Here is a 25,888-nt window from a genome sequence, read left to right on the forward strand (position 1 = left end):
GTGATAAAAAAGATGGAAGTATGCAGGGCTACTTTCTTTATCATGTAGAACTTACCGCCCAATGTAATAATCAAAGAGAAAGGTCTAGACTCATATATAACATGTTGCTTCCAGAAGTACCTCATCCGTGAATGGCATGATGTCGTAGGGTAGGTGGTACTGTTGGCTGACACAAAGATCTCATTCTTGGTGATGCCAACTAATCTACAATCAACTGAAGTAGAGAAACCTTCTAGGGTAGGTGGTACTGTTGGCTGACACAAAGATCTCATGACCTCTACTGAAATGATGTTATTTTGGCTCCCATTGTCCACAATCGACTGAAGCAGAGAAGCCTTCACCCATATTTGTGAGTGGAAGAGGCGTTCCCCCTCCTCTATATCTTCAACATCATTGTTCTGGACCTTAGTGGTCGTCATGGTGGCACTCAGCTCTGTGTCAATGATATACTTCCCTTTGTCGTTCCCCATTTTGGGTTCCGACTCAAAGCCAAAACATGCGTCTCATTCAAAAGCCTTCACCTCGGCCACCAATGACTGCTTGGCGTGACACTCACTTGTGTTGTGAGTGGAGCTCTAATGGAACTCACACCATTTTCCTATATCCTTTTTTGTCTTCTTGGTGTTGTTCTTTGCTTGTGGCTTTATTAGGTTGTCTTGGGTCGCCCCACCTTGGATTCACTCTTTGCTCAGTGGTTTGGGGGTGAATTTTCCTTGCTTGGGATTCGAAGATCCAAAGTCTCACTTCTTTTGTTTAAACTTCTGCTCAACCCTGACAGTGTATCGATATGTCGTGTTGAGTGAGGAGATGTCCAGGAATTCCATATCGTCCTAGATGTACTTTTCTAGATAGCCATGGTACTTGAGTACCAAATTCTACTCAGAATCCTCGATACCTAGCTTTGTTCAAAGGGTATTGAAAAATTTTGTAAATTTTTGTATGTCTTCATCCCTTCCCTATTATATCATGGTCCACTTTATGTATTTATCTTTAGAGCTCCCGAGAGGGTAATATTTTCCCTTGATGACGTCTTAGAAATAACTCTAATTGGGTGTAACTAAAAATAGTGAGGATTCCCTCTTGTCATTTTATTCACAGTAGGTTTCCCACCAATCCTTGACGTGTGGGGTGGCTTTGAGAAGTGAAAAACTAATATTTTCCTGATTGGAAAAGTCGTGAACTGAAAAATATCCTTCCAATAGATTTAACCATTTATCTATAGTGTATGCATCTTTTTGGGCCTCAAATATGGGAATACCAAGGTTAAGTTGTACCTTACAAGAATTGGTGCCTATAGGGTGGTTGTTGGATGAATATGTGTCGCTTGTGGATAGTCATCAAAGGATCTATAAAAAGTTATCCATCATCATGTTCTTTTGTCTCTCGAGGGATTCCTCAAGTATTATTTTGAAAGGATCTCTTGCCCCCTCTTCTTTTTTTTCATCTACTATGGGAGGTCGTCGGGTTTTACGAGGTTGGTCTCTCAAAGGTTCAACCAGATTGAGCGCTAAATCCTTATACCATGACCTCACTTGGGACATGCAAAGAAAAATAGAGAAACATCAGACTGCTCTAATACCATTGATCTAAACTTATGCAAGAATGCAACAAAATACAGAAATACCCATATATACAAAGATGCAGTAGAAATAAAACTTCATTTCATTAATATCAAAGAACTGAAATATGCTTACATACAGAAATAAAAATAAACTAGCTCAGGAAATGGTAGCTTATCTCTGTGAAGAGGTGGTGACTACATGCCTCTAAACTATGTTACAATGAGGCTCAAAGGCCTATTTATTATTGAGAAAGAATGGAGAACTCTAAACACCCAAAAGCCTAACCCTAGGAGATGAAGTGCCAAAATTGTTGGCCTTATTTGGGTAAATTTGTACATGAACCTCCCTTGGTCATAACTTTGGCAGGCGATCTTTGTTTGGCTATCATAATAATCTCTCCATTTTACCTAAAAATGTCTTTTAGTCCCTCAAAATGGCTCAAGATGTTTAGGACCCGAAAAATTGCCAAAAATAGTAATTTGTGCTAAAATTAAGGAAACTAAAAATAAACAACAATGGCGGTCCAAGTGGAAAAGGCGGGTGGCCACCAATAACTTCCTACATCACTCCTCCGCCCTTAAAAAGAAATGATCCCCATTACATTGACTGCCTGCATCACACCTCCTTGAGATGGGGAAACTTCTTGCTAACTTGGCCCCTACTGAGTCGCTTTCCTTGGTGTAGGAGTTGGCCAGCTTTGGCAACCTGATACAGTTGTATCTTTTACTCGAGAGTGTTCTTGATCTACATGTCCATGATCCAATCATTTGTGACTTCTTCCATGCAGTCTCATCTTAACTTTATTTGTGTTAGTTGTTTTGCAATGTTTGATGTGTCTAGTAATGGTGGAATGTATGGTCAAAGGTGGTCCACATTGAACATTGGGTGCAGGCCAAGGAATGGTCCCTACATCCTTAGTGATGGTGTAAGGCCCATATCAGAGCAGGCGATGTTTTTAGTGCTCAGCAAGGCGCTACTTCTACAAATGTAACAAAATTTTGTTTCCCATCTGGAACTCATCTGGCACCCGATGTTGATCATGACACTACTTGTGCTTAGCATTGGCTCTATCCAATATGTCATGGACCTGCTGGTAGATGTGATGAATGCGCTCAACGTAGTCATTAGCCCTTGTCAGCTTCAGACTAGACATGAGCCAAATCTACCTAAGTAGCTCCAAATGGTGTGGCCACATTAATGGGACATAGTGGATGGAATCCCAACCCCACCTGAAAGGGGTTGTTGCCAACTGAGATATACAGAGCTCTATTGTAGTTGTGGTGGACGTAGGGGAGGATTTCATGCCATGTGCATGGATTCTTTGAGTTTGACATAAGTAGAATGTGTACGACCTTCTTATTGACAACCTCTATTTGGCCATCAGTTTGGGGGTGGAAATTCCTGGACTTAGTGAGCTTGGTATCCAACATCAAACAGAGGCTTGACCAAAATGTACATCGGAAATTTCTATCCCGAACTGGAATAATGGACTATGGGATCCCAAAATGTACCCACACTTATTCAAAGAAGAGCTTAGTAGTGGCTTTTGTTGTGATACACTTCTTGGAGGCCATCAAAATGGCCATCTTAGAGAATCTATCGATGACCATGAAAATGCAATCGTTGTCATTCTTAGTAGAAGGAAGGCTTGAGATGTAATCCATGGAGTTGGATTCCCACAATCGACTAGGAGTAAGCAGAGGAGTATATAGGACTTGCTTCTTGATGGTCAGTTTGGCAATGGCATAGGCAATGTAGAATCTGATCTACTTCCCAACATCGTGTTCAATTTTCTGCCAATACAAATACCTCTGCAACACTACCACTATTTTATCAACCCCAAAATGTCTAGTGACCTGACTATAGTACACGTCCAAAATCATCTTGGTATGCTCACTTGAAGGAACAAATATGTGTCCCAAGTGGCATAATAGTGCATCCTAGAGGTGAATATATGGAACTCTCTTACCTTCCAGGAGTGTCTAGTATGTGCTTCTGAATTCTGGATCACTCTTGTAGAGTTGTGGCAACCCCGCAATCTCATGCCCATAAGAGTCGAGCACAGTTGTCAATGCCATGACCAATGGTCGGCTGACATAGTCTACAACATTGTTGTTGCTTCCCTTCTTGTACTTAATGTTAAAATGGAACTATTGCAAGTATGTGGACCATTTATGATGGTGATTATTATGAAACTTCCCTTGTGTCTATATTAACTGCACGGGTTGGTGGTTTGTGTGTATGATCGTTTCCTTCCCTATAATGTAATTCTTCCATTTTTAGCAGGCCTGCACAATGGAATACATCTCTCTTTCATAGGTGGGATACTTTAGAACTGTGTTTGAAAGTGTCTCACTGTGATATTCCATTTGATAGCCCTACTGAGTAAGAACTGCACTAATGGCATATGTCTCGATCTCAAATAGTTGTTGCAGGTTTGGTAATGTGAGCACTTGTGCAAAGCAAAGGTAATGCTTAAACTTGTCAATCACCTTTTGTTGGGATTCATACCAAAACAAATTTTCTTTCACTCCTCCCTTGGTGACTTGACTTAAATTCCAAGTCATATGAGAGAACCCCAACACACACCTGTGATAGAAATTGGGAAGACCTAGAAAGTTGTGGAGCTCTCTTAGAGTGGTTGGGGCTGGCCAATCCCAAATAAAAAGTATCATGGTTGGGTCCACATGAACACCCTGCTCATCAATGATGTACCCAGATAATGAACTTGGGTCATGCCAAAAGTGCATTTGTCTAAATTGGCACACACCAGGGTTTGAAGGACCTGTCGAATATGGTGGAGGTGCTCTTCCCATCTCTGGTTGAAGATCAAGATGTCATTTAGATGCACCACCACGAATGCATTGGTGAAGGGTTGCAAGATGTTATCGATCAATATCATGTAGGTTGCGAGGGTATTCGTCAACCCGAAAGGCATGACCAACCATTCGAAAAGACCCTCCTTGGATTTGAAGCTAGTCTTCCACACATCAGAGGGTTTGATAGCCACTTGGTGATAACCGAACGTCAAATAAATCTTGTTAAAATATCTGGCCCCATTGAGTTGGTATAGAAGGTCATCAATCATGGGATTGGGTACCTATTTTGGACAGTGATCTTGTTTAGCACCCGATAGTCAATATAGAGTCTTCAAGTCCCATCCTTCTTTTGTACCAATACAATCGGGCTCCTACGGGGTGATGAGCTTGTCCTGATGTGCCCTTTATGCAACAACTCTTGAATCTGCCTCTTGATCTCATCATTCTCTAGAATAGAGCATGGATAGATCAAGCCATTGGGTAGTGGAACACCTAAGGTCAAATCGATGGACTTCATGACCTGACTGTGTACAAGTACTCCTGTAGGTGAGGTGAAAATGTCCCTGTACTCCTCCATGACCTTTTCCATCTATTGTTATTTTCCAAAGGAGCTTTGTCTTGAAGCTGTGGCCACAACCTTATTCTTTCCCTGAGGGAAAATCACAAGGAAAACAAATTTCCTGGTTTGGGAAATGATCTTACTAGTTTGCTTTGCAGTGATCAAAGAGATGGCGATAGCTGGGGCTACCTCCGGTATCCTGTATAGCTTATCTCCTAAAGTAATAATCATGGAGCTAGGTATATACTCATATACAACATGTCACTCCCAAAAATATGGTTTTCTTAATAATAAATCACAATCATCAAGAGGAGAAAAATCACATAGTACCTCATTCGTCAAGGGCTTGTTGTTGTAAGGAAGGTGAAATTATTGGGTGATGCAGAGATCTCATCCTTGGTGAAGCTAGCCAATTTGGTGATGATCCCTTCCTATAGCAACTCATAAAACTACCTCTTGATCTCGTCGTTCTCCAAAACATATTGTCTATAGATCAGTCCATTAGGTAGATGCACGTGGTGGGTCAAATCAATGGAGTGCTTGACCTGATAGTTCATAGGTTCCCCTGTAGGTGACGTGAAAATGTTCATGTACTCCTCCATGAACTTGTCCATCTGTTGTTGTTGTGTAGAGGATCCCTGTCTGGAAGCCGTGGCCATAACCTTGTTCTTGCCCTGAGGGAGAATCATAAGGAAAACAAATTTCTTGGTCTGGGAAATTATCTTACTGAATTTCTTTGTAGTGATCAAAGAGATGGTGGTAGGTGGGGATACTTCTGATATCCTCTACAACTTATCTCCCAAAGTAATAATCAGAGAGCGAAGTTTAGACTCATATACAACATGTTGCTTCCATAAGTATGGCTTTCCTAATAATACATCACAAACTTCAAGAGGAGAAACATCACATAGTACCTCATCCGTGAAGGCCTTGATGTTGTGATGAAGGCAGAATTGCGGGCTGATGCGGATAAATCGTCCTTGGTGAAGCCACCTCATGGTGTACAGTTGCACAACTTGTTCACTTCCCTGTTGTGATGTAGTCCACTTTCTATATTTATATTCATAGCTCCCTAGAGGGAAACATTGTTCCTTGATGGCATCTCAGAAAGAATTCCAAGTGGGTGCAGATGAAAAGAGTGAGGATTCCCTCTCATCATTTTGAGAAGTACAAAAGTAATCTTTTCCTGATTGGAAAAGTCATGAACTGAAAAATATCCTTCCAATAGATTTAACCATTTATCTATGGTGTCTGCATCTATCTGACCCGAACATCAAAATTAGCTTGTAGCTTAAAAGAAGTGTCACCTCCAAAGTGGCTACTAGATGAAAATGTGTCGCCTGAGGGTAGCCGTCGAAGGATCTGGATGAAGTTATCAACTATTGTGTTCCTTTATCGCTCGAGGGCTTACTTGAGCAGTGTTTTGAAAGGATCTCCTACCCTCTCATCTTTCTTTTCTTCTTCCATGGGAGACCATCGAGTTTTGCAAGTATTGCCTTACCAAGGTTTAACCAGATCAAGACCTAACTCCTTATACCCTAAGCTCGTTGGGGAAATGTAAATAAAAATAGAGAAAGAGCACACCGATCTGATACCACTAATCTAGACTTATGCAGGAATGCAACAAAATATATAAATACCCATATATAAGAGATGCAACAGAAATAAAACTTAATTTCATTAATATCAAAGAACTGAAATATACTTACATACAGAAATAAAAATAAACTAGCTCGGGTGATGGTAACTTATCTTTAAGAAGACATGTGGTGGGTACATGCATCTGAACTATGTTACAATGAGGCTCAAAGGCCTATTTATTATTGAGAAACAATGGAAAACCCTAAACATCCAAAAACCTAACCCTGGGAGATGAAGCACCAAAACTATGGGCCCCATTTGGGTATATTTGTACATCAACTTCCCTAGGTCATAAATTTTTCATAAGAAATCTGTTTGGATATCATAATAATCTCTCCATTTTCCCTAAAAACGTCTTTTAGCCCCTCAAAATGGCTATAGAAGTTTAGGACCCGAAAAACTGCCAAAAATAGTAAGTTGTGCTACAATTAAGGAAACTTGAAAGAAACAACGGTGGAGGTCCAAGTGGAATAGGTGATTGGACACTAATATCTATGTGGATCACTCCTTCCCCCTTATGAAGCAATGGTCACCATTGTGTTGAGTTCCTCCATGAGATAAGGAAAATTTTGCTAAACTTGGATCCTAGTGAGCCACTTGCCTTGGTGTAGGAATTGGTCAGCTTTAACAATATGAAACAGTTGGATCTTCTACTGGCTAGTGTTCTTGATCTTTTTGTCCATGATCTGATTAGTTGTGGCCTGTTCCATGTAATCTGTGTTTGACTCTATTGGTTTGAGTTGTTCTGCAATGTCTGATGTGTCCAGTAATGGTGGAAAGTATGGTCGAAGGCAGTCCACATTGAACACTAGGTGCAGGCCAAGGAATGGTGGAATGTTGAACTCCAAATAATTTTCCCCTACATCTTTATTGATGGTGTAAGGACCATATCAGAGTAGGAAAATCTTGTGGTGGGGCCAAGCGAGGCGCTCCTTATGAAAATTTAACAAAACTTTGTCACACACCTAGAGCTTGTGTGGCACTCAATGTTGATCATGACACTACTTGTACTTAGCATTGACTCTATCTAGTATGTCATGGACTTGTTAGTGGATGTTTGAATGTGCTCAATGAAGTTGTTAGCACTGTCAACTTTGGACTGGACATGACCTGGATTTTCCTGAGTAGCCGCAAATGGTATGACCACACCAATGGGACATAGTGACTGGAATCCCAATCCCACCTGAAAGGGGTTCTAGCCAGTTGAGCTATGGAGAGCTCTATTGTAGCTATGGTGGACATAGGGGAGGTTTTCATCCCATGTGTGTGGATGCTTTGAGTTCTACATACACAGATTATGTAAAATAATCCTATTGACAACCTCTATTTGGCCATCCATTTGGGGGTGGAAAGTTGTGGACTTAGTGAGATTGGTATCCAACATTGACAAGAGACTTAACAAAAATCTGCTTAGGAACTTGTTGTCCTAATTTGAGATAATGGATTGTGGGATCCCAAAATGTACCCACACTCATTCAAAGAAGAGATTAGTAAAGGCTTTTTTTGTGATACTCTTCTTGCAAGCCGCCATAATGACCATCTTAGAGAATCTATCAACAACCACGAAAACACAGTTGTTCCCATTCTTAGTAGAAGGAAGGCCCGACATGTAATCCATGGAGATGGATTCCCATGGTTGACTAGGAATAAGGATAGGAGTATATAGCCCTTGATTTTTGATGGTCAGTTTGGAAATGGCATGGGCAGTGCAGGATTTGATGTACTTCCCAACATCATGTCAAAGGTTTGGCTAATCAAAATACCTCTGCAAGATTGTCACTGTTTTCTCTACCCAGAAATGTCAAGTGACCTGAGTGTAATGTGCCTCCCAAATTATCTTAGAAAATTCACTTGAAGGAACACAGATGTGTCCCAAGTGGCATAACAGTGCATCTTGGAGGTGAAAATTTGGAACTTTATTACCTTCTAGGAATTTCTAGTATGTTCTTCTGAATTTTGGATCGCTCTTGTAAATATGCATCCACCCCATAGTCTCGTGCCCACAAGAGTCAAGCACAGTGGTCAACGCCATGATCGGTGACTGACTGAGGAATTCTACAACATTGTTGGTACTACCCTTCTTGTACTTAATATTCAAATGGAATTTTGGAAGGTATATGGACCATTTCTGATGGGAATCGTTCGATAACTTCCCTTATGTCTTTATGAACTACAGGGTTCGGTGGTCTATGTGGATGATTGTTTCCTTCCCCAGAATGTAATTCTTCCATTGTCGATAGGCCTGCACAATGGAATACATCTCATAGGTGTGATACTTTTGGACTATGTCTGAAAGTGTCTCACTATGACATGCTACTTGATGGCCCTATTTATTAACAACTACACCAATAGCATAGTCATATGCATCTGTCTCGATCTCAAATGGTTGTTGCAGGTCTGGTAATGTGAGAACTAGTGCAGAGCAAAGGCAATGCTTCAAATTGAAAAATATCTTCTATTGGGATTCAGACCAAAAGGGATTTTATTTTGCTCCACCCTTGGTGACTTAACTTAAAATCCAAGTGATATGATAGAAATTGGCAAGACCCAGAAAGCTATGCATCTTTGTTAGAGTGGTTGGGGATGGAAAATCTTGAATGAATTGTATCTTGGTTGGCTCCACATGCACATCTTGGTCATCCATGATGTACCCAAAATATTGAACTTGGGTCATGCCAAAAGTACATGTCTCCAAATTAGCACACAACTTGTGTTGTGGTAGGGTTTGAAGGACCTGTGGTGCTCTTCCAAACTCTAGCTAAAGATAGAGATGTCATCTAAATACACCACCATGAATGCATTGGTTAATGGTTGCAAGATGTCATCGATCAATATCATCAATGTTGTGGGGGTATTCTGTTGGAAATAATATCGAGAGAGGGGGGGGTGAATCAGTATTAGCAATTTAACAATTTTTCATTTCCATAAACAAATTGATATACGCTACTTATGTTAATTAAACTTGCGTATAACACAACTGTGTTTAGAGAAAACCACGTATATCTTGCAGACTTCTAATTTAGTTAGTTGATCTTAATCTACGTATCAGAACCATAAAACGGTAATCAAGTCCAGTAAACATTATAGGCAGTCACACACATGAACACACAAGATATAAGGTGGAAACCCAATGTGGGTGAAAACCACCTGCTGCAATTCGTCTCTATCTTCTTTTAACAAGAAACTTCTTTTCATAATATTTCTATACTAGTGTAGTCTTATACCAGTATGCAAGCTTCTACCTACAAAAGGCTACAAACTTCTCTCGTTCTCCATCTTCTCCTGGAAGGGTGATACAAACCCCTTAGCTCTTGTACTAGTTGATGTACTAGTACATAGGTGCTGACCTACAAAAGGCTACAACCTTCTCTTTTCTTCCAGGGACCAAATTTCATAAATTTTCAGACTAGATCCATCAATAACATCAATCAAATATATCTGCATCAACCAATCTCCTTTGCACCAACCAAAAAATGAATCAAACAATCACTTCTCTAAATGTTGTAACCAGAATACAGTAACAGTACCAGAACCCAGAACACTGCAACAGTAAATAGAAGTAGCTAAAACATATTTTATGAGATTTACACTACTTCAATATGTAGAACCTCCATGCATACGTTGTTATATTAAGGAAAACCTGCTTATATGTCGTTTTGAACTACCAAACTAGCGTGTATACGCACCTTTTCAATGTTGAACTTGCGTACAAATCTATAAAAGATAATCTACCCTTTTCAACTATTCAAACATAAGTTATAACCAGATCATCAGTTTTATAGATCAAACCATGTGCCAAATATAATATATCAAAATCACACAAAGATACTTCTCTTCAAGCCTTAAGATCTTGACCCATCAATAGAACTTATCCTTCTTCTAGCGCTCAAGTTCCTTCTTGATTCAAATCCAGCTATGCACCATAACCCAATGACCAATATTCTAGATCTTGCTCTTCATCAAATATTCAATCCTTGAGTGCCTTTGCCTAATGATCTACTTCCCCTTTTATAGTCTTAAGGCTTACTCAATACCATGGTCCAAAACCACTTAGAACCAATACCTGGGTCCAAATACCTGGGTTCAACACTTCGAATGAGATACCATGGTCCAAAACCATAGGTCCCAAAAACCAAGTTTCCCAAATTGTATGCACTTTTCTGTGCATGAAAGTGTGTGTATACGCATACGTGCCTTTTGGTCTATGAATCCATGTGTATACATGGCTTGGTCAACAAGAACCTGCGTATACCTCCTTTCCTTTATTCTAAGAGTCTGTGGAGTCTAAACTGTCATCTGAGTGATTTGTTGAGTGAGTTGCCATCAAGGACAATACATGTGCCATAGTGCTAAGCCTGTGCCATAATGCCAACAATGTCCCCCTTTATACTTGATGGCAACCCCAAGTCACTCTCCCCCTTTGTCATCGAGGGCAAAGGGTTATTCTCCCCTTGAGTACATGCTGAAATCTCTGCCCTTCTGAAGTGTGCTCCCCCTGACTGTAAGCAAGGTGTGCAAAAGGATGTTCTACAAGAAGAACATGACTCTATACATCATAAATTACCTTCCTATCACCAAAGACTCATACATACATCGATCTCCCAACCAAGTCGGGATATACCAATATTGACTCATCCACCCAACCAAGTGGGGATACACCAAAAGTTTATACATGATATGAAAAGAAAATTACATCATCCATCCCAGGCATAGTGGGGAAACAAGATAGGTCGTTACATGGCCTTGATAATAAAAGAAATACATGACACAGAGACCAAATATCTAAGACAAGACTATGATAGTCATCAGGAGCTATCATCAGCAACATCTGTCAATCACCATCTGGACCATCAACCATGATCTCTCTATGCACTTGTTCCACTTGAATAAAAAACAACTGTGAAGTTGTACCAAGATCTTCTAAGATAATGCAAAAAATGCATTATTAGAAGTATAAGCTCCCCCTGGACCTGTGCCAAATTGTCTCTGTCAGACCCCTATCAAACTCTTTTCATCTTGATTCTGGCCCAATGTTTTGCTTAAAAACAACTTATATGCAACTGTATCCATAGAAACCCGTGTATTTGCATGGATGCGCTTCATGGAACTCGCGTACAACCACTTTTCTCTGAAACAGTTAAGTGTCAATAGCAAGATGATGCATCAACTACTCCCAACTTCTATCTGAGGTATTCAAATGTCTCCCTAGGTAGTGGTTTGGTGAATATATCAGCAATCTGTTCCTTGGAGGGAACATACTCCAATTTGACCTTTCGTTCAAGCACTTGTTCCCGGAGAAAATGATATTTGATAGCTATGTGCTTGGTCTTTGAATGCATGACTGGATTCTTTGAAATATTGATTTCACTTGTATTATCACATAAAATGGAGATAGGTGGAGTACAAGTGATTTGGATGTCTTGCAATGTTTGCGTCATCCAAAGAAGTTGTGTGTGGCAAGATGCAGCTACCACATATTCTACTTCAGTTGTAGATAATGCAATTGAACTTTGTTTCTTGCTGAACCAAGATACTAATCTGGAACCCATAAAGAATGCACCACCACTACTGCTTTTTCTATCATCCATGCTTCCTGCCCAAGAAGTTGTGTGCGGCAAGATGCAGCTACCACATATTCTACTTCAGTTGTAGATAATGCAATTGAACTTTGTTTCTTGCTGAACCAAGATACTAATCTGGAACCCACAAAGAATGCACCACCACTAGTGCTTTTTCTATCATCCATGCTTCCTGCCCAATTTGCATCTGTATATGCATGAAGTGTGAGATATGTATCTCTAGGATACCATAAGCCATAGTTTTGTGTTCCCTGAAGTTATTCGGAAATCCTTTTAACTCCCTGAAGGTGTGCTTCCTTTGGATTTTCCTGAAATCTTCCAACTATTCCCACTACATGCATGATGTTTGGTCGGGTACTTGTCAGATAGAGTAGACTACCAATCATGGATCTATAGATTGGTTGATGTATTGCTGTTGATTCATCATTCGCGCTGAGGCTGCACCCTGTTACCATAGGGGTACATACTGGTTTTGAATCTTCCATGCCATATTTCTTCAATATCTGCGTGAGGTACTTGGTTTGTGATAGAAAGATACCGTCTTTGTTTTTTTGGATTTGCAAACCAAGAAAATATGTGAGCTCACCAAGCAGGGACATTCAAATTCTTTCTGCATCACCAAAGAAAAGTTTTGACTCATGGCTTCTTCATTGCTACTAAAGATGATATCATCAACATACACAGCAAGTATTAGAAATTTATCTTTGTCAATTTTTATATATAGATTGTTGTCTGCTGATCCTTTTGAAAAACCTTGTTGATGGAGGTATTTGTCTAGACGATAATACCAAGCCCTTGGAGCCTGTTTAAGACCATAGAGAGCCTTTTTGAGTCTGCATACAAGTTTTGGATCATTTCCAAGGATAAATCCATCTGGTTGCTCAATATACACTTCTTCTTCTAAGTCTCCATTTAGAAAGGAAAATTTCACATCCATTTGATATACTTTGAACTTCTGAAAGCTAGATAGAGCAAGGAACATTCTTATGGCTTCAAGTCTGGCAACTGGTGCAAACGTTTCTTCAAAGTCTATACCTTCTTGTTGATCATACCATTTACAAACAAGTCTAGCCTTGTTTCTAATAACATCTCCATTTTCATTCAGTGTGTTTTTGAATATCCATTTGGTCCCTATGACATTCTTATCATTAGGTCTAGGAACCAATTCCCAAGTGTTATTCTTTTCAATCTACTCAATTTCCTCAGTCATGGCCTTGACCCAGCATTCATCTTTGCATGCTTCACTTATATTTCATGGTTCAATGGAGGAGAGCAATGCTAGATAGCTTGAAGCTTCTGTAATAGTTATTGTTGTTTGTACACCTGTCTCTTTCTGCCCCAAAATTTGAGTCTTTGGATGGTTCTTCTGGACATACCTGGATGGAGTCTTTTCTTCTACTCTTATCTATTCTTTTGGTGCCTCACAAGTTTCTTCTTCATCATTATTCTAATTTGATGTTGATGGATAGTCCTCATCATCTTCAAAATCTCAGTTTTTATCTGCTTTGGATTTTTGCCTGCTTCATCAACCACCACATCAATACTTTCAACGATTTTTCCAAGTCTTTTATTGTAAAACTTATATCCTTTACTTCAGGAGGAGTACCCAAGGAGAATGCCTTCATCTACTCTAGGTTCAAACTTGCCAAGCTTTTCATCATTCATTTTGATGTAACATTTTCTTCCAAAAACTTTGAAGTATTTTACAGTAGGAGTCTTACCATACCAAAGTTCATGAGGAATTTGAGTGTTGTTTACCCGAATGTTTCTTTTGTTGAGAATAGTTTCAACAACAAATGCAGCTTCACCCCAGAAGGTTGCAAGAGTTCCAGACTCATCAAGCATATCATGAGCCATTTGTTGAACTATTCTGTTCATCCTTTCCACCACTCCATTTTGCTGAGGAGTCCTTGCAGTAGAGAATTCCCTTCTTATTCCATGTTCTTCACAAAAGTTGAAAAAATCATCTGAGGTAAATTCCCCTCCTTGATTAGACCTAAGGCATTTGATTCTGCAATCTGATTCATTTTCAACCAAGGCTTTGAAAGCTTTGAACTTTTCGAAAGCTTCATATTTATCCTTCAGAAGTCCAATCCAACACATCCTAGAAAAGTCGTCAATGAACAATATAAAGTTTTCTTCTCCACGAGGTGACTTTTTCCTTGATGGACCACATAAATCAGTATGGACAAGTTCAAGTGGCTTAATAGCTAATCCTTCCTTCTCAGGGAAATGTGTTATAGTTTGCTTACCAAACTGGCATGATTTGCATATTGTATTGTCTGGAATTCTAATGTCCGGAAGATCACAAACAGCCTGATATTTGCATGCTTTCCTTATCTGAGGGAAGCTTAGATGCGCCAATCTTCTGTGCCACATCTAGTGTTCATCAGTTTTGCTTAGATAACATTATTTTTGTCCTCCCTTGAGTATGTATAAGTTATTTGGAGTTCTAATGCCTTCGATCACTATTTCTCTTGTATCAAGCTCACGAACAATACATCCATTTGATCGAAATACTACCTCATTTCCTTGATCACACATTTGACTAACACTCAATAGATTATGCTTTAGGCCATCAACATACATGACATTTCCAACTTTGACATTTTCTTTCAAAAGAATAGAGCCTTTATCTTCTATGAGTGGAGGGGTGACCTTCCTTTCCTTTTCTAAGGCACAATATGACTGAAGTTTTTCTTTATCACCTGTCATATGTATTAAGCATCCACTGTCAATGTACCACTGATTTTCCTATCCTTCTTCATATAAGGTTATACCACATCTTTCTGGTTACGGTTATTTCTTTCTCCATGTTTTTGGACCCAATGAAGCTTGCTCCTTCTGATATGTTTGCCGAAAATTACTTCTGCATTCAGAATCTTCATGACCGAAGTTGTTACAAATAGAGCATTCTATTTCATTTTCAAGAGCAGAAAAGTTATTGTAGATCCTCTTCATGATCCCAGTCACACTCCTTTGATTTCGTGCTTCTCTAGTCATGATGGTATTGTAGACAACAATTTGAGCAGCTTTGTGTCCAAATTTATGACATGAGAAACATTGGCCATTAAATAAATTCCTACGATTATCAAATCTATCGACCGGGTGATTGTTGTTTCCATTGACATTCATTCTTGGGGAAAATTGAGAATGATTTACCTACAGTTGGTTGTAGCTTTTGTTCATTCTTGAAGTAGATTGATCCCAATTGACCTGGTGATCCACTTTATGCCTTTGCTGATGATTGTCACCCTGTTCACTTCTTGTTGCATCAAGATAACTTTTGGAGGTGGATGGCTTCTGAGCTTGAGATGTTTCTTCAGTATATCCAAGACCTGTCTTGATTAGAGGAGAACGGTGCACTTTCGTAATCTCATCTAAAGTTTCAGATCCTTTAGCAAATCTAAGATTAAGAGCTTTTTTTTCTCAATATCTTTTCTAAGTCCCACAATTTCACATTCTAACTTTTCATTATGTTTTTCCCTTTCATCAAGTTGGAATGTCAGAGTATCTATAATCATACTCTTTTCTTCTAAACCAATTTTAAGTTTAGAAATTTCTTCATAGAGACCATATTCATCTATAGCATCCAAGAAATCTTCAAAAGCCATCAAAAGTCTATAATCATTACCATGTTCATCTTCATCACTATTTGAAAATCCATCATTGTCTTCATGTGTATAATAGCTTTTCTTACTTACATTATGTTTTCTGTTCCATTTAACTAGTTCCTTACCTTTATCAAGCTTATCTTTATGAGGACATTTGGCTACATAGTGACCGACTCTTCCACAAGAAAAGCATTTGAAAGGTAGCTTACCTCTGAATCTTCCAGAACCCTATTGAAGGTTCTTGACAAGGTTTGATTCTTCCTCTCCTTCTGACGTATGTCCTGACTCATTGTATTCTCCTTTTCCTAAAGCTTTGAATGTGGCTTCTCTCATGTCTGATGGACCCCTTTTCTCATTTCAAAAGCAATTAGAATTCCCTGTAGCCATGACATGGGAATATTTTGAAGATTTGTTTTTCTTCTATGGCAGAAACATTTGATTCAAACATAGAAGACAAAGATCTTAGAACTTTTTCAACTAAAGTAACTTCTTTTATTTCTTCAACCAAGTTTTTCATGTGATTAACATTCTCATCTATACGTAGGAAATAATTAGCTACACTTTCATCATTGTGCATTTTGAGAGTTTCATATTGAATTCTAAGAGATTGTAGTTTTGCACATTTTACCTAATCGTCTCCTTCATAGCTTAGAATGATCTTGTCGCATATTTATCTGGCGGTTTTGAGCTGCATAACCTTGATAAATTATGTTTGTGATAGACTCCCCAATAGAGTATTGACAGCCTTTGCATTTGTTTCATACTGCTTTTTACCTGCCGTATCTATAGGAGTTGCTGCTGGAAATGTGTATCCTCCTTCCATGATATCCCAAACTTATGTTCCAAGAGATTGAAGATAGGTTGTAGTTCTTACCGTCCAATAGATGAAGTTGCACCCATCAAAGATTGGTGGCCTGATGCATGCCTCTTTTTCGTAGTTGCTCATGATGATAGATCTTCCTTCAAGTGATCAAGCTTCTTCTGAAGGACCTGCTCTGATACTAATTGTTGGAAATAATACTAAGAGGGGGGGGGTGAATTAGTATTAGCAATTTAACAATTTTTCATTTCTATAAACAAATTGATATACACTACTTCTTTAATTAAACCTACGTATATACGCAACTGTGTTTAGAGAAAACCATGTATATCTTGTAGAATTCTAATTTAGCTAGTTGATCTTAATCTATGTATCAGAACCATAAAACAGTAATCAAGTCCAGTAAACAATACAGGCAATCACACACATGAACACAAGATATAAGGTGGAAACCCAATGTGGGTGAAAACCACCCGCTACAATTCGTCTCTATCTTCTTTTAATAAGAAACTTCTTTTTACAATATTTCTATACTGGTGCAGTCTTATACCAGTACGTAGGCTTCTACCTGCAGAAGGATACAACCTTCTCTTGTTCTCCAACTTCTCCTGGAAGGGAGCTACAACCCCCTTAGCTCTTGTACTAACTGATGTACTAGTACGTAGGTGCTAACCTACAGAAGGCTACAACCTTCTCTTTTCTTCCAGGGACCACGTTTCATAAATTTTCAGACTAGATCCATCAATAACATCAATCAAATATATCTGCATCAACCAATCTCCTTTACACCAACTAAAAACTGAATCAAACAATCACTTCTCTGAATGCTATAACCAGAATACAGTAACAGTACCACAACCCAACCAAAACCCAGAACATTGCAACAATAAATAGAAGTAGCTAAAACATATTTTATTAGATATAAGCTACTTCAATATGTAGAACAGTGTTATACAGTGTTATATTAAGGTAAACCTGCGTATACGCCGTTTTGAATTACCGAACTAGTGTGTATACGTGCCATTTCTATGCTGAACTTGCGCACAGATCTATAAAAGATAATTTACCCTTTTCAACTATTCAGACATCATTTATACCCAGATCATCCATTTTATATATCAAGTCATGCACCAAATATAATAGATCAAAATCACACAAAGATACTTCTCTTCAAGCCTTAAGATGTTGACCCATCAATAGAAATTATCCTTATTCTAGCACTCAGGTTCCTCCTTGATTCAGATCCAGCTATGCACCATAACCCAATGACTAGTATTCTAGATCTTTCTCTTTATCAGATATTCAATCCTTGAGTGTCTTTGCCTAATGATCTCCTTCCCCTTTTATAGTCTTAGGCCTTACTCAATACCATGGTCCAAAACAACTTAGAACCAATACTTGGGTCCAAATACTCGGGTTCAACACTTCGGTCGAGATACCATGGTCCAAAACCATAGGTCCAAATACTAAGGACCAAAAACCAAGTTTTCCAAACTGTACGTGCTTTTCTGTGCATGAAAGTGTGTGTATACACATATGCGCCTTTTGGTCTGTGAATTTGCATGTATACGCATCTTGGTCAACGACAACCTATGTATACCTCCATTTCCTTTATTCTAAGAGCCTGTGAGCCTGAACTTTCATCTGAGTGATTTGTCGAGTGAGTTGCCATCAAGGACAATACCTATACCATACTGCCAAGCCTGTGTCACAATGCCAACATATTCGTCAACCTAAAAGGCATGACCAACCATTTGAAAAGCCCCTCCTTGGATTTGTAGCTAGTCTTCAACACATCATAGGGCTAGATAGGCTCTTGTTGTTAAATGGACTTCAAATCAATCTTGCTAAAATATTTGGCATCTTTGAGTTGGTCCAGAAGGTCATCAATTGGTGGGATTGGGTACCTATTCCGGACAGTGATCTTGTTTAGTACCCAATAGTCAATATAGAGTCTCCAGGTCCCATCCTTCTTCTGTACCAATACAATTGGGTTCCCACAAGGTGATAAGCTTGGCTTGATGTGCCCTTTCTGCAACAACTCCTAAATATACCTCTTGATATAACTATTCTCTAGAATAGAGCATCGATAGATTGGTCCATTGGGTATTGGCACACCCGAGGTCATATCGATGGGGTGCTTGACCTGATAGTGTAGAGGTACTCCTATAGGTGAGGCTAAAATGTCCCTGTACTCCTCCAAGACCTTGTCCATCTCTTGTTGTTGTCTAGAGGATCTCTTTTGAGAAGTCGTGGCCACAAACTTATTCTTTTGATGAGGGAAAATCACAAGGAAAACAATTTTCCTGGTCTAGAAAATGATCTTACTGCATTTCTTTGTAGTGATCAAAGAGATTTCAGTAGGTTTGGCTACTTACCACCCAAAGTAATAATCATAGAGTGAGGCCTAGACTCGTATACAACATGTCACTTCCAAAAGTATGGTTGTCCTAATAATGCATCACAAACATCGAGACGCGAAACATCACACGATACCTCATTTGTGAAGGGCTTTATGTTGTAGCGAAGGTGAAATTTTTGGGTGACACAATGATCTCATCCTTGGTGAAGCCACCCAATGGTGCACAATTGTGGATGTGTTGTAGTCATTAGGCACAACTGCTTCATGACCTCTACTGAAATTAGTTTCTTTTGTCTCCCGCTATCCACAATGAACTGCAGTGGAGAAACCTTTGATGAATCTCATAAATGGGTAATTATATGGGCTCATTTTACCTCCTAACCTAGTCAAATCAACCATTCTCTTAGCTTAATGTATGATTTTCTGATTATATTTATGCTTATAGAGTGACTTGAGTTAGTTATGATGCCAAGTGGTCTAACATGTATTTAATGCAGATTATTGATGGATTTCGAGGTCAAAGTCAAGGATCTAGTGGTAAAATTGAAGCAATAACTTAAAGTAGATAAAGAAGAGGACTTATAGGTGGGAATCCCCCTCATTTATTACTCCTCACTTCAAATTCCCCTTCATTTAGCTCGGAGTACAAGCAACCGAATCATGCACTAGAAGGTAGCCAAGCAAGTAGAAGATGATTGAGAGTTATCTCAATTTTTGGGAGCCAAGCCTCCCTGATTTTATGGAAGTTGTTGGTAGCTTCAGATGTATAAGTAGAGAGACCTAGGACCTCACTAGGGTCAGATTTTTTGCTTATGTAAACTCTGCTCAAATTTCGAGCTTATTATTTTATGAAAATTTCATGTAATCTTGCTATTGTTTTGATAATGAAGATGGAATCCTTTTTGAGCTAGCACTGAGTTACCTTAGAGGGTTGAAGCTCTTGGGTTAGGGCCCAATCTAAGCAGCCAATCTTCTCTTTACTTGTACTTGTATGCTTTACTTCATTTTGTACATTAATTTTTTGTTAGATGTATTTCTTTTATGGTTAAGAATGGGTAATGCTTTTGATGATTTAGTATTTTGCTTCCTTTTGTGATTTTTGTAGCAGGTTAAGAAGTGATCAGAAAAGATTCAAAAGGCTAGAAATAGTGCCTTGACCTGTCTTCCTCCCTCTGGGACCATGATTTGAGGCAAAGACTCTCTTTCTGCCCCAAAAACACAGATTTTCCTCATTCATAGGATTTCTAGTGTTTGCAGCTCTTTAGTAGGTTAATAGTCCAATTTTTCTTTTCTTTAGATCTTCTTCATCAAGTTCACTTCCTGATTTACAATAGTCCTTTTGCATGCATTTCTTTCTTGCAACACTTCCCAGCATTTCCTTCTATGCATGATAGTTTAGGACATTTTAATGAAAAACTCTGTTTTTCCTAGAATGCATTCATTTCAATAGTTTCTTGATTTTCTTGGTTTATATGCAGCAAATATCTTCCAGTAGTAGGCTAGCTTGCTAGAAATCACACCTTCCATCTAATTCATGCCCTATTGATCCCCGAGACCTCACCCCAATTCTGCCCTAGTTTCCTTCATTTTTCATAGAACTTCTTCCTCTCTCCTTGAGCAAACCCAATCATCTTTCTCTCTCCTGGTGATTCATGGTAGACCTTAGGTGCCCTAAAACCTCATTCCAACTTTCATCCACCTTTTCCACCCACTCTCACACCCTCAAAACAGTGGAAATTTCTCTCATCCTCCTCCTGTAGGCCTCTTGTATTTACCATGTTTTCCTCCTGTAGTTTTCCTATGTCCTCTTGTAGTTTTTCCTATAGGATTTCTCTTGAAGGCTGACTATGTGAAAAGACTCCAGAAGGCCACCTAAGACCTCCTAGGACCCCACCATCCTACACCATCCCAAGCTCCAAAACCACCCTCTAATGCCACCTGTTCACCGCACACAATAAATTATATGCATGTCAAATTCACATAAAAACACATAAAAATCCACAAATATGTTTTTTGCTGATTTACTTCCAAAAATAGAATGGTTAGATGTTGTTTACTTTCTTGAGTAGGTAATGGCATTTCTTTCATGGTTTTCATAGTTTTTTTGGAAAAAGTAGAATTAGCTCGTTAATTAGGGTTTACTAGGTCTTGTTTTACATTACAGTATTTCTCCTTTCTGCAATTAGAATAACATCTGTAGAGTAATATTGTTTTTCTTTCATCATACATAGAGCTTCTTCTGAAATCTATGGAAGTTGTCTTGATCTCCTAGTGATCTCGTGCCAACTGACCAGGTGACAACCTGTAGTGAAAACTAGTACTTGTGCATATAGCACCGATGCTTCCAAGTTTGTTATGAACTACAGGATTGATAAAAGTAAAGTTGTTAGCCTAGGAGTTGTAGCATTCTTACTACAATACTAGCACTCACCAACCTTCACCCATATTTGTGAGTGGAAGAGGCATTCCCCCTCCTCTGGATCTCTAGGCTCATTCTTCTGAATCTTATTTGTGGCCACGGTGGCACTGGGCTCCACGTCAATGAGCTACCTCCATTTGTTGTTCCCCTTGTTGGGTTCTGACTCAGAGTTAGAACATGCGTCTAATTCAGAAGCCTTTAGCTCAACCACCAGTGACTGCTTGTTCCAACACTCACTTGTATTGTGAGTGGAGCTCTTATGGAACTCACATCATTTTCGCTCACCTTATTTTTCTTTGTGGTGTTCTTCTTTGCTTGTGTTTTCGGTTCGTTTTCCTGGGTCAGCCCACCTTGGATTTTCCCTTTTCTTTGTGGTTTTTGGGTGCCTTGTCCTTGCATCGAATTAGCAAATCCAAAATATCGCTTCTTCTGTTTAAAATACTACTCAATCTTGAAAGTGTCTCGGTACGTCATGTCGAGCGAGAAGATTTCCAAGAAATCCATCTCTTCCTATATGTACTTGTGTAGAGAGTCACAATACTTGAGTACGAAATGCCGCTCAAAATCCTTGATATTGAGATTCATTCAAAGGGTATGGAAAAAATTTGTAAACGTTGGTACATCTTGGTTCCTCCCTTCCGTAGCGTGGTCCACTTTATGTATTTATCTTCATAGCTCATGAGAGGGTAATATTTTTCCTTGATGGCATATCACAAATAATTCTAAGTGGGCGCAGCTAAAAACAATGAGGATTGTCTCTCATCCTTTTGTTCACAGTAGGTTTCCCACTAGTCCTTGATGTGTGGGCCAACTTTGAGAAGTGAAAAAGTATTTTTTCCCGATTGAAAAAGTCATGAACTGAAAAATATACCTCCAATATATTTAACCATTTATCTATATTGTCAACATCCATCTAGCCCTAAAATATTGGAATACCAAAGCTAAATTGTACCTTGAAAGGAGTGTCGCCTTGTTGGGCGTAGCCCAACTTGGCTACATTTTTGGTAGGTATTGGACAAGAAACCTTATTTTTATGGAGCGCACAGTAAAAATATGTCATGGAGTACGAAAAAGACTGCGCAATAGAGTAGAAAAGTACAATGAAGACTGCGCAAAAATTGCACCACGCAATATGGGAGCTTCTCAGCAAAGCCCCTTCCTTTTTCAAAAAATCATAAAATATTGTAAAGTTGTTGGTTCTGTACCGTAGAACCTTCTATTTTGGAAGCCATGGTATTGGGTCCATGGTAATGTAGTGATGTAATCCCTCATGTAATAGGATATATAAGGATGAATAATAAAGAAGGAAGGAATATATTGATCCAGGTCTCTTTTTATGTGATATTTTTTGTGATTTGTACTCCGAAGAAAGGGCGAGGCTCTGCAGTTGTGTGCACAGAGGCCCAGGTCTCCAGCTTAGTGCACAAATCATCTAGAGCTTAGTGCATAGACACCCTGTAGTTATGTACGTAGGAAGGAACTCTTTGTTATACCAAATTATATGTTATAAGAAACAATCTTGTGGACGTAGTCCCACATCGGGATGAACCATGGTAAAATTTGTGTCTCATTTGTTTATTTTCTTAATATCTATACTTTATTTCAGTAATGTGAATTTTATGGATGATTATGTTATGTTTAAGTGATGAATGTAATTCTTCAAAGAAATATATAAGTGTGAAGTATTTGATATATGTGAATCAATTTATAAGTACTAAAATATAATGAAAATACAAAAGTGCCACATCACAGCATCTCTTAGGCTGTAGAAACTTAGTTTTGCAACCTCCCATAATCACTTCGGGTGAGATTGCTACCTGCTTGTAGGTCATTTCCGAGAGGACCAGTGGTTGAGGGTGTTGTTGGTGCATAGTAAACTCTGGACCTAGGTCATCCCAGCCTAAGCCAAAAAATGGTTTCGTTGCTAGGACTGGGATATGTTTGATGGATGTTTATGAGGCATTTGTCGAAGGAAGAAATTAAAGATTGGGTAGAACATAAGGAACAAGAATTTGCAGAAAAAGATAATAGAAACCCTCATTTGTTAATAAGGAGGTGGCTAGAGAAGTATATTTTCGAGGATCAATACGAAATCTTCTTCATCTCATTCCATGTGGAACTATACGAGTGCATATTAAGGTTGAATGAGAGAAAATACTACTTTAAAGGAGAAAAACCTAAGGAGTGGAATCCTTAATTAATACAGAGACTCAAGAAAACTAACAATAGGATCTCAAGACTTGTTGACTTCCTGATTGAAAACATCTTTGGAGGAGTCATTACTGAGTTTGCGATAGAAAATATGCTTTTGTGTGAAAAGGGGATTTCATGAATGCAGTTAGATTATTAGTTACTTATATCTGGGAGAAGATCCGAAGAAGAATTGGGAACAATGCAAAGTGGAAAAAGATACAAAATAGACACTACAAAGAGATCTCATGGCCAGGATCCATAGATTTTTATAGAAGCTAACTATAGCCCTCTGTTAAGTGAGTCTGAAAGTGAAGAAAATCATCCTGAGAACCCTAAAGTAACTCCACAGTATTCACACTTCCAACTTGAAAGTTCCTCGAAGCAAGAATCAAGTAGTAATCAAGCTTCTTTTGGTTTTCCCTGCCCCCCTAACCCACTAACCCCCCGCCCCCTACCATTATGAATCCCCTTTCCCCCTCCCCCTCCTCCACTGCGAAGAAATATGGTCGATGATATAATGTTGCATGTTTTTAAAGGTACTGGATCAAAGGATATAGAGCAGTTATGGTTCTTATGCGAAACAATATGGACAACAAAGCAGATCCATGATGAAAATATGAAAAAATCATAGCTTTTCACAACCTTTTTGGATTGATCACTGACATGGTACATGAAGTATTCGAGCAATTAGAAGAGACCATTCACAAACATTAAAACAACTTTGAAAAAATAATTGAAGAAGCTGAAGTTCGAGTCACAGTGAATCACAGAGCTAAACCAAAAAAAAAAGCCTACTGAGTATGTGTGGGAATTTGATCAAAGGTTCAAGATACTATTGGATCAGGTGAGCTTCAAAATAGCTCTGCAGCAACATAAAGAGTGGTTTATAGTTGTGTTGCTTCCACATATAAGATTTCCTTTGTCACAACAGAAGATAGAAACTCAAGCCGAAGCCTTAGAACTTGTGATGAAGTTAGAAGCTTCACTGATAGGGGATACCAATGTAGGTATGCAGCAGATCTAGAGTCAGCTGGAAAATTTGACTCTGCAGATACAAGATATGAAGAAAAGTAAAGACATCCGAAAAGAAGTATGGTGCACAAACTGTAAAGGAGAAGGCCATTCTAAGGAACAATGTCCTCTCTTCAGAAACTACATGTCTAGTGTAGCATCGAATCCTTTGAATCCCAAATCCAGCTTATGATATGAGTTATGTAAAACTAGGGGCGCACATCGCACTAAATATTGTTATGCGTTGCAAAAGTATGTGGAAACTCCAAGGAACCTATATTACAAGCTTTCCAAATCAATGGGACATCATGAAAACAATTTTTGAGCATATGAACTAATGATGGATCGAAGTGTTGATGCATATAGGATGCAAGTAAAAGAACATGGACAACACAGTGGTCGAGGTGGTTCTCAAGGTTTAGGTCAAGGTATTGGTTGAGGTGGTGGAGCTAGTCGAGGATGAGATCAAGTTATATGCTATAACAGTGACTAGGCAAGATACTTCACAAGAGACTATCAGAATCCTACCATGACATATAAGTATTGAAAATATTTTTGATCATGTAATTGAAAAGTTTCTAGTGCTTGTGGGAAAAATACAAGAAGAAAATAACCAACGGCCGACAAAAAACATCCAAATGATGACTGCGGAACCAAGGATCGATGAACCTGGCATAAATATTGTAACAAGGAGTGGAGTTGTGACTGGGGATGATAAATTATATGGGAAGAAGAAAGTCAAAACTATCTAGGTAAGAAAGACTACTGAAAATTCCCTGTGTTTGATATGCAAAAGGAAAAAGAAGTCTTTATGGATGCAGGAGCTTTGACATCGAGAGGGTAGTAGAGTTAGAAGAATAGTTGTGATCTATCTTTGACACAAGGCCAAGCTCTGAAAATACATGAACAAGATACATCATATCATGTAGATGTTAGGACCTCATATTGTCTCTTTTTTACCATACATTTTTCTATAATGTCACCCTTTTTCAACTTACATTTAAAGTCCTTGATTATTGTTTTAACCCGAGTATCCCAAAGGTACACAATATTTCTTCTCATCACTATACATTTAATTATTTTGCATATAATTACGCTATCTTCATTATTAACCATTGAATTGATAGTTGCTGAACAGTTAAAGAACAATGTGCAGTTCATGTTGCTGAAACTACCTGGAGATTGCAAGACTACTTCCACAGTTGCTGAAACAGTAGGAACAACACACAAATCTCGTGACTGAACAGTGGTGATCTGCAGTTTAGATTCGACAGCAGCGAAAGGAGATCACCGAAGGAGTTTCTATATT

This window comes from Pinus tabuliformis, chromosome 5_2, assembly GCF_031772625.1.
Source record: "Pinus tabuliformis cultivar Carrire ecotype Pingquan chromosome 5_2, CPIR1, whole genome shotgun sequence".
In the NCBI taxonomy this organism is placed as follows: domain Eukaryota; kingdom Viridiplantae; phylum Streptophyta; class Pinopsida; order Pinales; family Pinaceae; genus Pinus; species Pinus tabuliformis.